Genomic DNA, 12,599 nt, shown 5'->3' on the forward strand with positions numbered 1-12,599 from the left:
GTTATGTAATGGAAGACACAATAACAGCTGAGAGGTATCATGCAGGAGGTAGAGGTTGAGCCAAGTCTTGAAAAAAAAACTGGAAGGGCAGCTAGGTGGCACAGTGGATAGAGCACCAGCCCTGGATTCAAGAAGACCTGAGTTCAAATCCTGCCTCAGACACATAACACTTACTACCTGTGTGACCCTGGGCAAGTCACCTAACCCTATTGCCTAACCAAAACCAAAACAAAACAAAACAAAAAATAAAAGACAAAAAATGGGATTCTAAAAGGCAGAGGTGAGGAGGGAGCATATTCAAGGCTTGGGAGGGGTGGGGTAGCCACCACAATGTCATGGAGAGAGGAAATGAAGTGCCATGGATAAAGAACTGTTAGAAGACCAGTGTGACTGCACTTTGCAGAGTTCAGAAAGGGGAGTAACATACACTAACACCTTCTCTCTGTTGATTTTTTTTTTCATATTTATCCTGTTTATGACTTATTTGTACAAAGCTGTTTGCTTGTTGTCTCCCCCATTAGATTGTGAACTCAATGAGGGCAGGAACTATCTTTTACCTTTCTTGTTTTTCTCAATGCTTAGCGTAGTACCTCCCACATAGTAGGTAATTAATACATGTTTATTGATTGACTGACTAACAAAGCAGAAAAATAGAATGGGTTCAAGTTACAAAGGTCCTTGAATGCCAGTTTTATTTGATCTCATTGGTAATAAGTAGGTACTGAATTTAATAAGAAGGGGAGTGGCATGGCTATATCCAAACATTAAGAAAATCACTTTGTCAGTTGTATGGAATACATAATGGAGAGGGGAGATACTTAAGGCAAAGACACCAATTAGGAAGATTTTGTAATAGTTCAGCAAAGAAGTGTTGAGGGTCTGAATGAAGATGATGTCTTGTTTGTAGAGAGAGGGTGGAATATTCAAGAAATATGATGGATACATAAATGACAAGCCTTAAGAATTGGTTGGATATGCAGAGGGAGTGAGAGTGAAAAGATGAATAAGACATATACTGAGGTGACAAAACTGAACTGATTGGTTGGCTCCTTTTCTAGAAAGAGGGAAATTTAGAAGAGGGGTAGATTCAGGGCAACAATGTGCTCTGTTTTGGACTGAAATGTCTAATAGGTGATGTGTGATGTAGGATTGGAGGTCAGGAGAGAAAATAGGACTGGATGTTTTATATTTCTGGGCATCATTTGCATAGAGATGACAATTAAACCCATGGAGCTGATGAGGTCATCAAGAGAAAGAAAGTCTAGAAGAAAAAGGGAGAGGGCCCAGGATGGAACTGCAAGGTACATTAACAGTGAAATGGCATGATGTGGATAATGATACAATAAAGGAGACTGAGAAAGAGTAGTTAGGTAATTAGAAGGAGAACCAAAAGACGGTAATAGCAAAAAATCCCAAAGGAAACAGTATCAAGACTATGCAGTAGAGAGGTCAAGAAAGATGAGGATCGGATAGAGATCATCAACATTTAGCAACTAAGAGATCATTGATTATTTGGGAGAGAATAATTTCAATCATGTGATGAAGTTGAAAGCCATATTGTGGATGGAGAAACAAGTGAGAGGAGAATTAGAGGAGTCAAGAATGGTAGACACTTGTTTCTAAGCATTTGAATGAGAAAGGGAAGAAAGATAGAGGACAATATATAGAAATGAGAGAAATATGTAGTATAGGTTTTAAGGATAGGAGACACTTAGTTGTGTTTGTAAGTAGTAAGGAAGAAACTGGTAGAAATTGAAGATTAGAGAAAAGAGGATGCTTATGTGAGAAACTTCTGGGAGAAAAAAAAAACGGAGAAAGATGAGATCATGGGTACAAGTTGTTCTCTCTGCAAAGGGTTCTCTCCTACTAAAGATGTGGGCAATGTCAAAATATCTCAAGCCATTATGGGCTGCAGAGTAAGGAAGATGGGCAACCTGTATTTTCTTAGCATAGTAGGAAGTGAGGTCATTAACTGAAAGGGTAGAGAAAGGAGATATGAGAATTTTGAAGATAATAAAGGTTTGAAACAGTGGCTATGTTGAATAGGATAGAGCAGTCTCCAAAGCTGGGACTATATACCCCAAGGACTACATAAAATTGTCTGTAAAGAAAGGGACTACCCGCTACCAGAACTGTCCATTTCTGATGAAGGCTGTTTTATTTGGGCTACTCTTACTGCTGAAGGGGAGACTGTGGGTTTTATTCTCCTTTGCCACTTGTGTCTAGGTGATAGACTATGGTAACAGTAGGGGACATATGCAGGTTGAATAAGGGGCTATGTGCCCTGACTGAAACTGGGGCCAACTGTGTCAGGATCTGGGGTTAGGGTGGCAGCAGCAATGTATGAAAGAGAAAGCACTGATAGAGACATTGGTAAGGGTAGGAAGGCAGAGGAATTTAGGTCTGGGGAGGCTATAGAGGCCATGGAGACTTATGAGGGACTCTGAGGCACATGAGATGTTAGACTGTTTCCTTTCTCCCTTTCAATCTTCCTCCAAGAATTTCCTTCCCTGGTGGCAGGGAAAGATATATGCTGAGTAAAAGTATGGTAATATCTGTGGAAGCTGGCTGAGGGAGCAGTAATGTTACATTGCTCTTGGGGGCCCATAGGAAGGCCCCCAGGAGTAGCCAGGCCTACTGTAGCATGAGGTAGATGACAATAAATAACAAACACTTAGTGAACACCTATTATATGCCAAACTCTGTGCTAGATATATAAGACAAAAGTGAAACAGCTCCCACCCTCAAGTTGCTTACATCCTACTGAGAAGATAAAGTTTATGTATATAGTTACATACCAAATAAATACTAGATAATTTTGAGGAGAAGGCCCTTCTAGCTGGAGGAATCAGGAAAAGCTCCATGTAGTTTGGTCATATGCTGGACCTTGGAGGAAGCTAGCTAGGGGTTGTAAGAGGGGAAAAGATTGAGGAGAGATTGTATTCTATGTATTCTAGCTATAGGGAACAGGCTGTTCAAAGATGCATTGATGGCAGATAAATTTCTGAAGCACAGTGAGAAGGCCAAGTTGCCTGGATAAGAGTGTGTAAAGCAAAGCAATGAGATTGGGGCCAGGTTCCAAAGGGATTTAAATGCCCTTCATAAGACAGCAGTGCTGAAATAAGAGAACAATGAATGGAATTGTTCCAAGCAAATATTGTCTCTAACTGGGTTAGTAGATATCAAGATACTAATAAAGAAAAAAGAAAAAAAGTGATGGAAAGATGGATAATCATGAGAGGTAGGAGGATAATCATGAGTGCCCTGCTTAGCTCTACAGGTGAGTCCTCCCAGTTTCATTTTGAGGAGGAAAAAGAATGGTAGAGTCCTGAAGTTTCATCTCTCTAAGTAGATTGATGAGTCAGTGATCTGAGTCCTTCAAGACCTGGCTTTAACAGATGTGCTGCTGTTAGTACAAGTAATGGCTCCTCCAGGGCTTCCAAAAATGAAACAAACAAACAACAAAAACAAAAACAAAAACAAAAACAAACAAATAAACAAACAAAAAAAACCATCAAGGGCCTGGGTATATAGATGAGATATCCATAGGGGAAAAGGAGAGGAAAGGGAAGGGAACAAGCATTTATTAATCATCTACTAGCTGCCAGAAATTATACTAAGAGTTTTACAAATCTCATCTCATTTTATCCTCTCAATAACCCTAGGAGGCAGGTGGTATTATTATCCTCATTTTTCAGTTGACGAAACTGAAGCAGAGAGAGATTAAGGTTCATACCATTTTTTTCATCCTAGCAATCAATCAAGAAGTATTACTAAGTATCTATTATGTTCACTGTGCTAAGCACTGGGGATACAAAAAGAGGCAAAATACAGTGCCTACCCTCAAGGAGCTTACAATCTAATGAGAAAGGCAACATACAAACAAATATATACAAAGCCAGATACATTCTGAATAAATGGAAAATAATTGAAAGAAAGAAAGCACTCAAATTAAGAGACTAGGGAAGACTTCCACAGATAGTGGGATTTTAGTTGGGACTTAAAAGAAATACGGGGAGGTCAGTAATCATAGCAAAGGAGGAAGGGCACTTCAGAGAAAATGCCCAGAGTTGAGACAGATTGTCTTGTGCATGGGATGAACAGGAGGCCAGTGTCACTGAATCTAAAAATACATGTTGGGGAGTCAGGTGGAAGAAGACTGAAAAGATAGGTGTAGACTAGGTTATAAAAGGTTTTGAATGCCAAACACAGCATTTTGTATTTGTCTGTGGAGGCAATAGGAAACCACTGTAGTTTACTGAGTAGGAGGGTGACATATGCTATTATTAACCCCACTTTTCAGTTGAGGAAACTGAAGCAGACAAAAACTAAGGGCCTTGCCCATAGTGTTTGAAGCTGGATCTGAATTCAGGACAACTTGACTCCAAGCCCAGAACTCTGTCCAGTATATTACCTTACAGCTCTGTCTCTTCCATAGGACCAATTTCTGATTCTGCCAGCCATCCAATGGTCACAGGTAAAGATGGCACCAGATAATGTTCTTTGGAATCTTGTCAGAAAACAAATTCCTCACTGGACAAACTATGGACCGTTTCAATATAATTAGACCTGCTGCTAAATTTAGAAGCTCTTATAAAAGAGAAAGATAATACTATATAGTAGCTGAGACATCCCACAACCTTGGATCCAAAAAAGAAGGTGAGGTAGCCAAAGAAAAATGGAAGGCAGTGGGGTGCAGGTAGGTCTCACAGCGGATAGAGCACCAGCCCTGGACTCAGGAGGACCTGAGTTCAAATCCAGATTCACACAGTTGACACTTACTAGCTTTGTCACCCTGGGCAAGTCACTTAACCCCATTGCCTAGCAAAAAAGGAAATAAGCATTTACAAGGAGCCTATTATGTGCCATGTACTATGCTGATTACTTTTTTTTTAAGAGATATCATCTCATTTGATCCTTACAACAACCCTACAAAGTAGGTGCTATTATTGTCTCCATTTTACAGTAAAGGAAACCGAGGTTCACAGAGATGAAGTGAACTGCCCAGGAACATTACAGCTAGTAAGTGACTGAGGTTAAATTTGAATTTCACTGTGCCATCAGCTGCCTCAGGGAGTGAAAAATGTTCCTGTAACATAAATTGACTAAAGAAAAGAGTTTAGACTCTAAGTAACTGCTAAGTATACCTGAACATGTCACAGAGGATGAACTTGAAGACTGTTGGGACAGATAGCATGATCTAAAGGAAATTTTAAAAACAAAAGCAAAAGTCAAAAACACAAAGACTTAAGAAATTGTAGTTGACTTCTTACATATGTGTAGGTTCAAAGAAGAGACAGAACACAGCAATATTCCAAGAAAAGCTCATTCCAGCCAGGTAACTGCAGTGTGCCTACTTCTTTATTTCAGACAACAGCTGATTTAATAAATCAAAGAAGCTTGTTTCAATCATTCATTTTTTTCTAGCCTTGAATTAAAATTGTCTGACATCTTTGATCTAGTGCATGCTGACTCATACACCTAAGGCCCCCCCCTGACAACTGTAAGATTCAGGTTCTTCTTAGCCCATTGTGATTAACATAATGTGACAAGACCAAGGAATGATTGGGGCCTGTATGTTTTTGGGGAATATAAAATATAAATACTGACAAATGAAAGTTTTAAATTTTAAATGAGAGAAATTAAGCTTTGTTAATATTTAATTTAAATATTGACACTAATGCTTTCATTCCCTATGTGTTAGTCACATGTAACCTACAATATGCTGGATATCTTGAGGAAAGAGTAGGAGTTCCACAATGCTGAAGTCTTGACAGTGGTAACTACACTTGTTCTTTTGTTTTCAGCATATCACACAATATTATTTTATCACGAAGTATTAAAACAAAATTTTTTATAAATAATGAAGCATATTCAATTGCATTATCAATAATATATTTAGTAAGCATTTTAAATAACTAAATGTCAATGAATTAAAATATTTTAAACTCTATTTCATCCTTATTTTATTTTGTGATATGCATTAGTTTATAGTAGAATATATAGGTATATATAGGTATAATAGTATGCCAGTACATATATAACTTGTTAATATACATATAAAAAGTGTATTGGAGGGTGTGCTAGTAGAGATTTATGATAAAAAATAACAGTGAAACTACTATGATAGAGATTCAATTATGAAGGAGTTTCTACAGTGAGGGCCCAGTTGAGATTAGTTAACATAGTTTTTTTTTAAAATAAGTTTTTATTGATATTTTCTGCTTCTTAAGTCAACATAGTATCCCATCTAGCTTCTTCCATCCCTTCCCATAGAGTCATCCCATATGACTTTTTTTTTTTTAGAAGAAAAAGAGAAAAAAATAAGTCAGCACAATTGATGAATACATGTGTTACACACCTATGGACATTTCACCTCCATGAAATGGTAAGTTAGGGGTGACTTCTTGTATCTCTTCATTTAAATCCCACTTGATCTTTATAATCTAATTACATTGGCCTTTGATTTTTTGGGTCTGTCACTCTTAACATTTACATTCTTATAGTTACTGTTTGTTGTTTTCTTTGCTCCACTTACTTCACTCTTTATCAGTTCGTATAGATCTTTCCATGCTTCTATATATATATATATATATATATATATATATATACATATATATCACATACATAATTTCCTATAGCACAGTAATATTCCATGATATCCATGTACCACAATTTGTTTAGAAATTCCTAATTTATGTGTTTCTCCTTTGTTTCCAATTTTTAGCTATTACAAAAAGTGCTGCCGTCTTGTAGTATATCAGGACTAGTTAACATAACTTTGTAGTGGATCTGATCAGCCTGGTTGTGTGATTTCTTACAGCTCTATTCAGTAGCACATGAGTAGGAAGAGAGGAGACAGATAGAGGGAAAAATCTAGTATTGAGGTTTGTCAAGGTAGAGAATGAGGGAGCCAGTGATGAGAGCAGAGGATAAAATAAAATTGAGCTGGTTAATCAAAAGATGGAGATTGGTAAGGAAAGAAAGGGAAGCTGGTTCAGGTGGCTTGTGAAAGTACTAAGGGGTTGAGAGAATGGGGACATAATGAATTGACAAAGAAAAAATGTGACATATTGAATATTTGACGATCATATTTTAATGGGCCTACAAATTTATCATATCACCTGTGATTGGCTAGTGATATTTTCATGCCTATTCTTCGCAACATCATTTTTTTTCTCTCCATTATTGATAGAATAGGAAAGCTTAGACATTACCATGGGAAACCTGGGCCACCTCAGGTCTAGTACTCTTTTAGACAAATAATTAACTAAGGTTCATTATTCAGTTGCTTAAAGAATATTGTTATGCCTTTATTTGCATTGGGGAAGTGTATTGTAACTCTGTGGGTTTGTTAACTTCACTCTATCACATGGCCTCTCCACACCCCCAGCTTGTAAATGCATGAAAATTCAACATTTACATATTTGATGAAGCAATTGTATGAATTAGAAAGATCAGGATTAATAATCTGAATTTATGATGCTCCAGATATAGTAATACATCTAGTCATGTAGACGTGACATACAGTAATGCCTATTTTTGAGGGGCAGGGGGTTCAAAAAGGTCATAGCCATAGCCAGATAAGCCAAAGTTCATAGTTCATAGCCAGAAGTAGGAAAAAGGCATAGCCAGTTCAGCACATCACAGATTAAAGGAAGGTTAAGGTATAACATTTCTTTAAACATTAACTAAAATAATGTCAAATGTGCCTGGGCACACCAGTACCACATCTGGTGCTCTTGGCTTGGGTGAAGGGAATAGGAGGGAGGATAAGGGTTGGGAGAATATTTAGGGAGCTGAGGTAAGGATCTAGATGAGAAATGGTACCCAACACTCTTCCCACAGTCTAAAATGTAATTGGAAATATTTAATAAAAGGAATAAAAAACACAATACAACATAGATAATGTAAATATGTGGTTTTCTATGTGAGGTTTCTTTATGTATGGTTTAGTGGCTCCTATGTCAATTTTAGTTTAACTCTACTGATCTAGACAAATTCTCCAACAAAGGTATGGAAAGCCCTAGAGTTAGGATTCTTAAGCTTTTATTTATTTATTTATTTTCTTTAAAGTGTGCACTTTTATTTGAACTGGTTTTAAGTCAGTGTACAGGTTAAGCTTCTCCCCTCCCCCAAGCACTGTCATCAATCTCATAAAACTCATGGGGAGATTATAAAATCTTCATTCACATCTATGTTGGTGGTAGGGAGGGAATTTACGGGGTCATTCCTTATGGCTCTGACAATGAAAAAAAAGAGCAAGTATTAAGGTGGAAGAAAAAAAGGTTGTTTTTTTTTTTAAAGGATTACATAATTTACATGGAATACCTTCCCCCTCCCCACTTCCCCTACTGCATTTATATTAAATAGCTCCTTTGTGAAGTGCATGACAGCCTTCAGAGAGACCAGCAACTCTCTGTAATAATGCATTTATACAATTATTTTGAATGACTATTTAAAAAAAAAAAGTACAATAAGAGTCCTGAAGACACACTGTAAAACTTTGGGGATGTTTGCCTCTGACATACTTAAACTGCTCATCACCAGTTTTTTAAATCCTTAATCAAGCACCAAAAACAAAACAAAATGAAACAAAACAAAACAAATAAAGCACTGCCAATCTCATCTCTCTTTTTATTGGGGCAATTATCATGTCAACTCTTTGACAAAAAGTAAAACAAAATAAAACAAAAAACAAAACAAAACAAAAGCTTGGTCCATTTAGAAGCACTTGCAGTGGCCAAGGAAGGTTTGATTCATCATACTCCTGTTTGATGATCTACAATCTGCTGGAAGGTAGAGAGATAGGGCAGGATGGAGCCTCAAATTCAGAGACAACATTTGATCTTCATGTGGGGCAATGATCTTAATTTTTTTATTGTGCTGGGAGCTAGGGCTGTAATCTCCTTCTGCATCTTTTCAGCACTGCCTAGGTGGTGGTACCACCAGACAATATAGTATTGGCATACAAATACTTACAGAAGTCAACATCACGCTTCATGATTGAGTTGAAGGTAGTTTCATGGATTCCACAGCATTACATACCTAAGAAAGATAGTTGGAAGAGAGCTTCTGGACACTGGAACCTCTTGTTGCTTATGGTGTTAACTTGACTATCAGGGAGTTCATAGCTCTTTGCCAGAGAGGAATTAGATCCATCAGTGGCTATCTCCTGATTGAAGTCTAGGACTACATAACACAGCTCCTCCTTGACGTCACATATGATTTCCCTCTCAGCTGTGGTAGTGAAAATGTACCCTGTCTTGGGTCAGGATCTTCATGAGGTAGTTTGGAAGATGACAGCCAGCCAGATCCAGGTGGAGGATGGCATAGGGAAGGACATAACCTTTACAAATAGGCATAATGTGGGTCACACCATCACCAGAGCTCATCACAATATCAGTGGTATTGATGAGGATGGGAGCTAGACCCCAAAAAGGAAAAACCCTCGACTTTCCTACATGGCCACATCTCTGGCCTTTGCCTGAGGCTATAATCCCATCAACTGGCCTTTCATTGTGGCTATGCCCAATCTCCCAATTCTGTTACCCATAATCTAGCCTAGCCCTCCATTGTTTTACCTCCTTATGTGACTGGCCCTCTCCCTCCTCCCCCCGCCCCCCTGCTATTTCCCACCCTTAATCCTAGCTATGTCCAGGTCCCAGACATTCTGTTCACCCCTGCTTTCTGGCCACTCCCATTCAGATCTTCCTTAGACCCCTCTTCCAGTCACACCAGTTTACTGGCATACCCCTTCTCCCAGACTCCTCCAGTCACCCCAAACAACTTGGCCACTCCTAGATCCCTCCCACAGTCTTTCTGTATATAAGGTCCACCTTGACTCCATTAAAATGCTCAGATTCTTAAAATCTAGCCACTGCTTAGATTCTTACAATCTAGCCACTGCTCAGATTCTTATAATCTAGCCAATAGCTTACTAACGTTCAGACTCCTAAAGAGTCTGCCCAATAAGATGGATGTTCTAAATCTTGTCTTTGGCTGAAAGAAGGCTTGGGTTGAATTCTTTTGGGCAGAAGCTGCATGTTGTGATATAGGGGTCCCAGCACCCCTAAATCCCTAAACCTCATCAGTATGACCAGAGGCATACAGGTTCAGCACAGCCTGGATAGCAATATACATAGCTGGGGTGTTGAAGGTTTCAAACATAATCTGAGTCATTTTTTCTGTGTTGACTTGGGAGTTCAGGGGAGTTTCTGTGAACAGCACAGGGAGCTCTTCAGGGGCCACATGGAGCTCATTGCAGAAAGCATGATGCCAGATCTCCATGTTATTCTAGTTGGTGACAATACCATGTTTAGTGGGGTCAGAATACCTCTCTTACTCTGGCCCTCAACCCCTACATAGCTGTCTTTCTGGCCCATATTCACCATCACACTCTGATATCTGGGGTGCCCCAAAATGTCAGGGAAGATAGCCCAAGGGGCATCATCTCCTGCAAAGCCAGCTTTGCACATTCCAGAGCTATTGTCAACAATGAGAGTAGCAATATCATCATCCATGAAGAACTTTGAAGTATCAAGTTTAAAACCTTAAGACAGAGAGAAGGGGTTGCCACAACTGGAGACAGGGTCCAAGAGACAAGTACATGCTGGGTGGAAGAGCTCACAGCTGGAATTTTTAAGCTTTTATTTATTTTTTTAATAATTTTAGGAAATGATAAATTTCAGTTGAAGGTTGAGATTAATTTTTTTTCCCCATCCAAGTTCATGAACCCTCTGAAATAAGTTGCCAAGGACCCTAAGTACTCCTTGATTTTTTAATAGTATTTTTCCAATTACATGTAAAGACAAATTTTAACATTAATTTAAAAAAAGAGATTCAAATTTTCTCCCTCCCTCACATCTCCCTTCCCTAAGAGGGTAAGCAATTTGATATGTTATATATGTGCAACCACAGAAAACACATATCCATGTTAGTCATGTTGTAAAAGAAGAAACAGACCAAAATTAAACACACACACACACACACACACACACACACACACACACACACACACCCTGAAAATAGTATGCTTTGACTTGTATTCAGACCCCATTAGTCCTTTCTCTGGAAGTGAATAGCATTTTCCATCATGAGTCCTTTGGAACTGTCTTGTATCACTGCATTGCAGATAAAAACTAAGTCATTCATATTTGATAATTCTATAATGTTGCTGTTACTGTGTGCAATGTTCTCCTGGTTCTACTTACTTCACTCAGCATCAGTTCATGTAAGTCTTTCCACTTTTTTCTGAAATTTGACTGCTTACAATTTTTTTAGAGCAAGATGGTATTCCATTACAATTATATACCAAAACTTGTTCATTTATTCCCTAATTGATGAGCATTCCCTCAATTTACAATTCTTTGCCACCACAAAAAGAGCTGCTATATTTTTTTTTCTTTTTTTACATATAGGTTCTTTTTCCTTTTTTTTTTTGTGATCTCTTTAGGGTATAGACCTAGTAGTGCTATTGCTGGATAAAAGGGTATGCATAGTTTGATTGCCATTAGGGCATAGTTCCAAATTGGTCTCCAGAATGATTTGATCACTTCACAACTTCACCAACAGTGCTTTAGTGTCCCAATTTTCACAATCCACTTCAACATTTATGGTTTTCCTTTTCTGTCATATTAGCCAGTCTAGTAGGTGTGAGGTGGCACCTCAGAGTTGTTTTAACTTGCATTTCTCTAATCAACAGTGATATGGAGCATTGTTTCATCTGACTATAGATAACTTTGATTTTTTCATTTAAAAACTGCCTGTTCATATATTTAGGTGATTTATTAATTGGGGAATGAATTGTATTCTTATACATTTGACTCAATTCTCTAATATATTTGACAAATGAGGTCTTTATCAGAAACATTTGCTGTAAAAAATTATTTCCCATTTTTCTGCTTTCCTTCTAATCTTTGTTGCATTGGTTTCATTTGTGGAAAATCTTTTTAATTTAATGTAATCAAAATTATCCATTTTGTATTTCATAATGTTCTCTATCTCTTGTTTGGTCATACATTCTTTCCTTCTCCATAGAACTGACATGTAAACTGTTCCTTGCTTTCCTAATTACTTAAATGGTATCACTCTCTATGTCTAAATCATATATTCATTTTGACCTTATCTTGGTATACTGTGTAAGATGGTAGTCTTTACCTAGTTTCTGCTACAGTTTTTGACAAATAGTGAGTTCTTGTTCCAGAAGCTGGGGTCTTTAATCATTTACTACTGCATCTTGTGTACCTATTATATTCCACTGATTTACCTCTCCCTCTTAGCCAGTACCAGATACTTTTAATGACTTTTGCTTTATAATATAGTTTGCAAACTGTCATTGCTAGGTGAGTTTCTTTACTGGTTCTGAGCTATGAAATTCTGTTCTGGCTAGGACAGACAGGCAGTTTATCCAGGCAAGCCAGCCATCACCATCAGACAACATCATAGAACAAGCAGGACAAAATTGCTGATGTCAAGGTGGACCATTGCATAACACCAGTAGTACAGGTCTCTGAACTGCCCAAGCCAGTCCAGAGAACTGAGACACACACGCACACACACACACACACACACACACACACACACACACACACACACAC

The 12,599-nt window shown here is 38.1% G+C and overlaps 1 pseudogene; it reads right to left on the minus strand.

Moving 5' to 3' along the window:
• Nucleotides 1-8,724: 8,724 nt before the first annotated feature.
• Nucleotides 8,725-10,523, minus strand: LOC114049120 (annotated as a pseudogene).
• Between the last annotated feature and the right edge of the window lie 2,076 nt (nucleotides 10,524-12,599).

The sequence above is a fragment of the Vombatus ursinus genome, unplaced genomic scaffold (genome assembly GCF_900497805.2).
Source record: "Vombatus ursinus unplaced genomic scaffold, bare-nosed wombat genome assembly UNPS02014797.1, whole genome shotgun sequence".
In the NCBI taxonomy this organism is placed as follows: Eukaryota; Metazoa; Chordata; class Mammalia; order Diprotodontia; family Vombatidae; genus Vombatus; species Vombatus ursinus.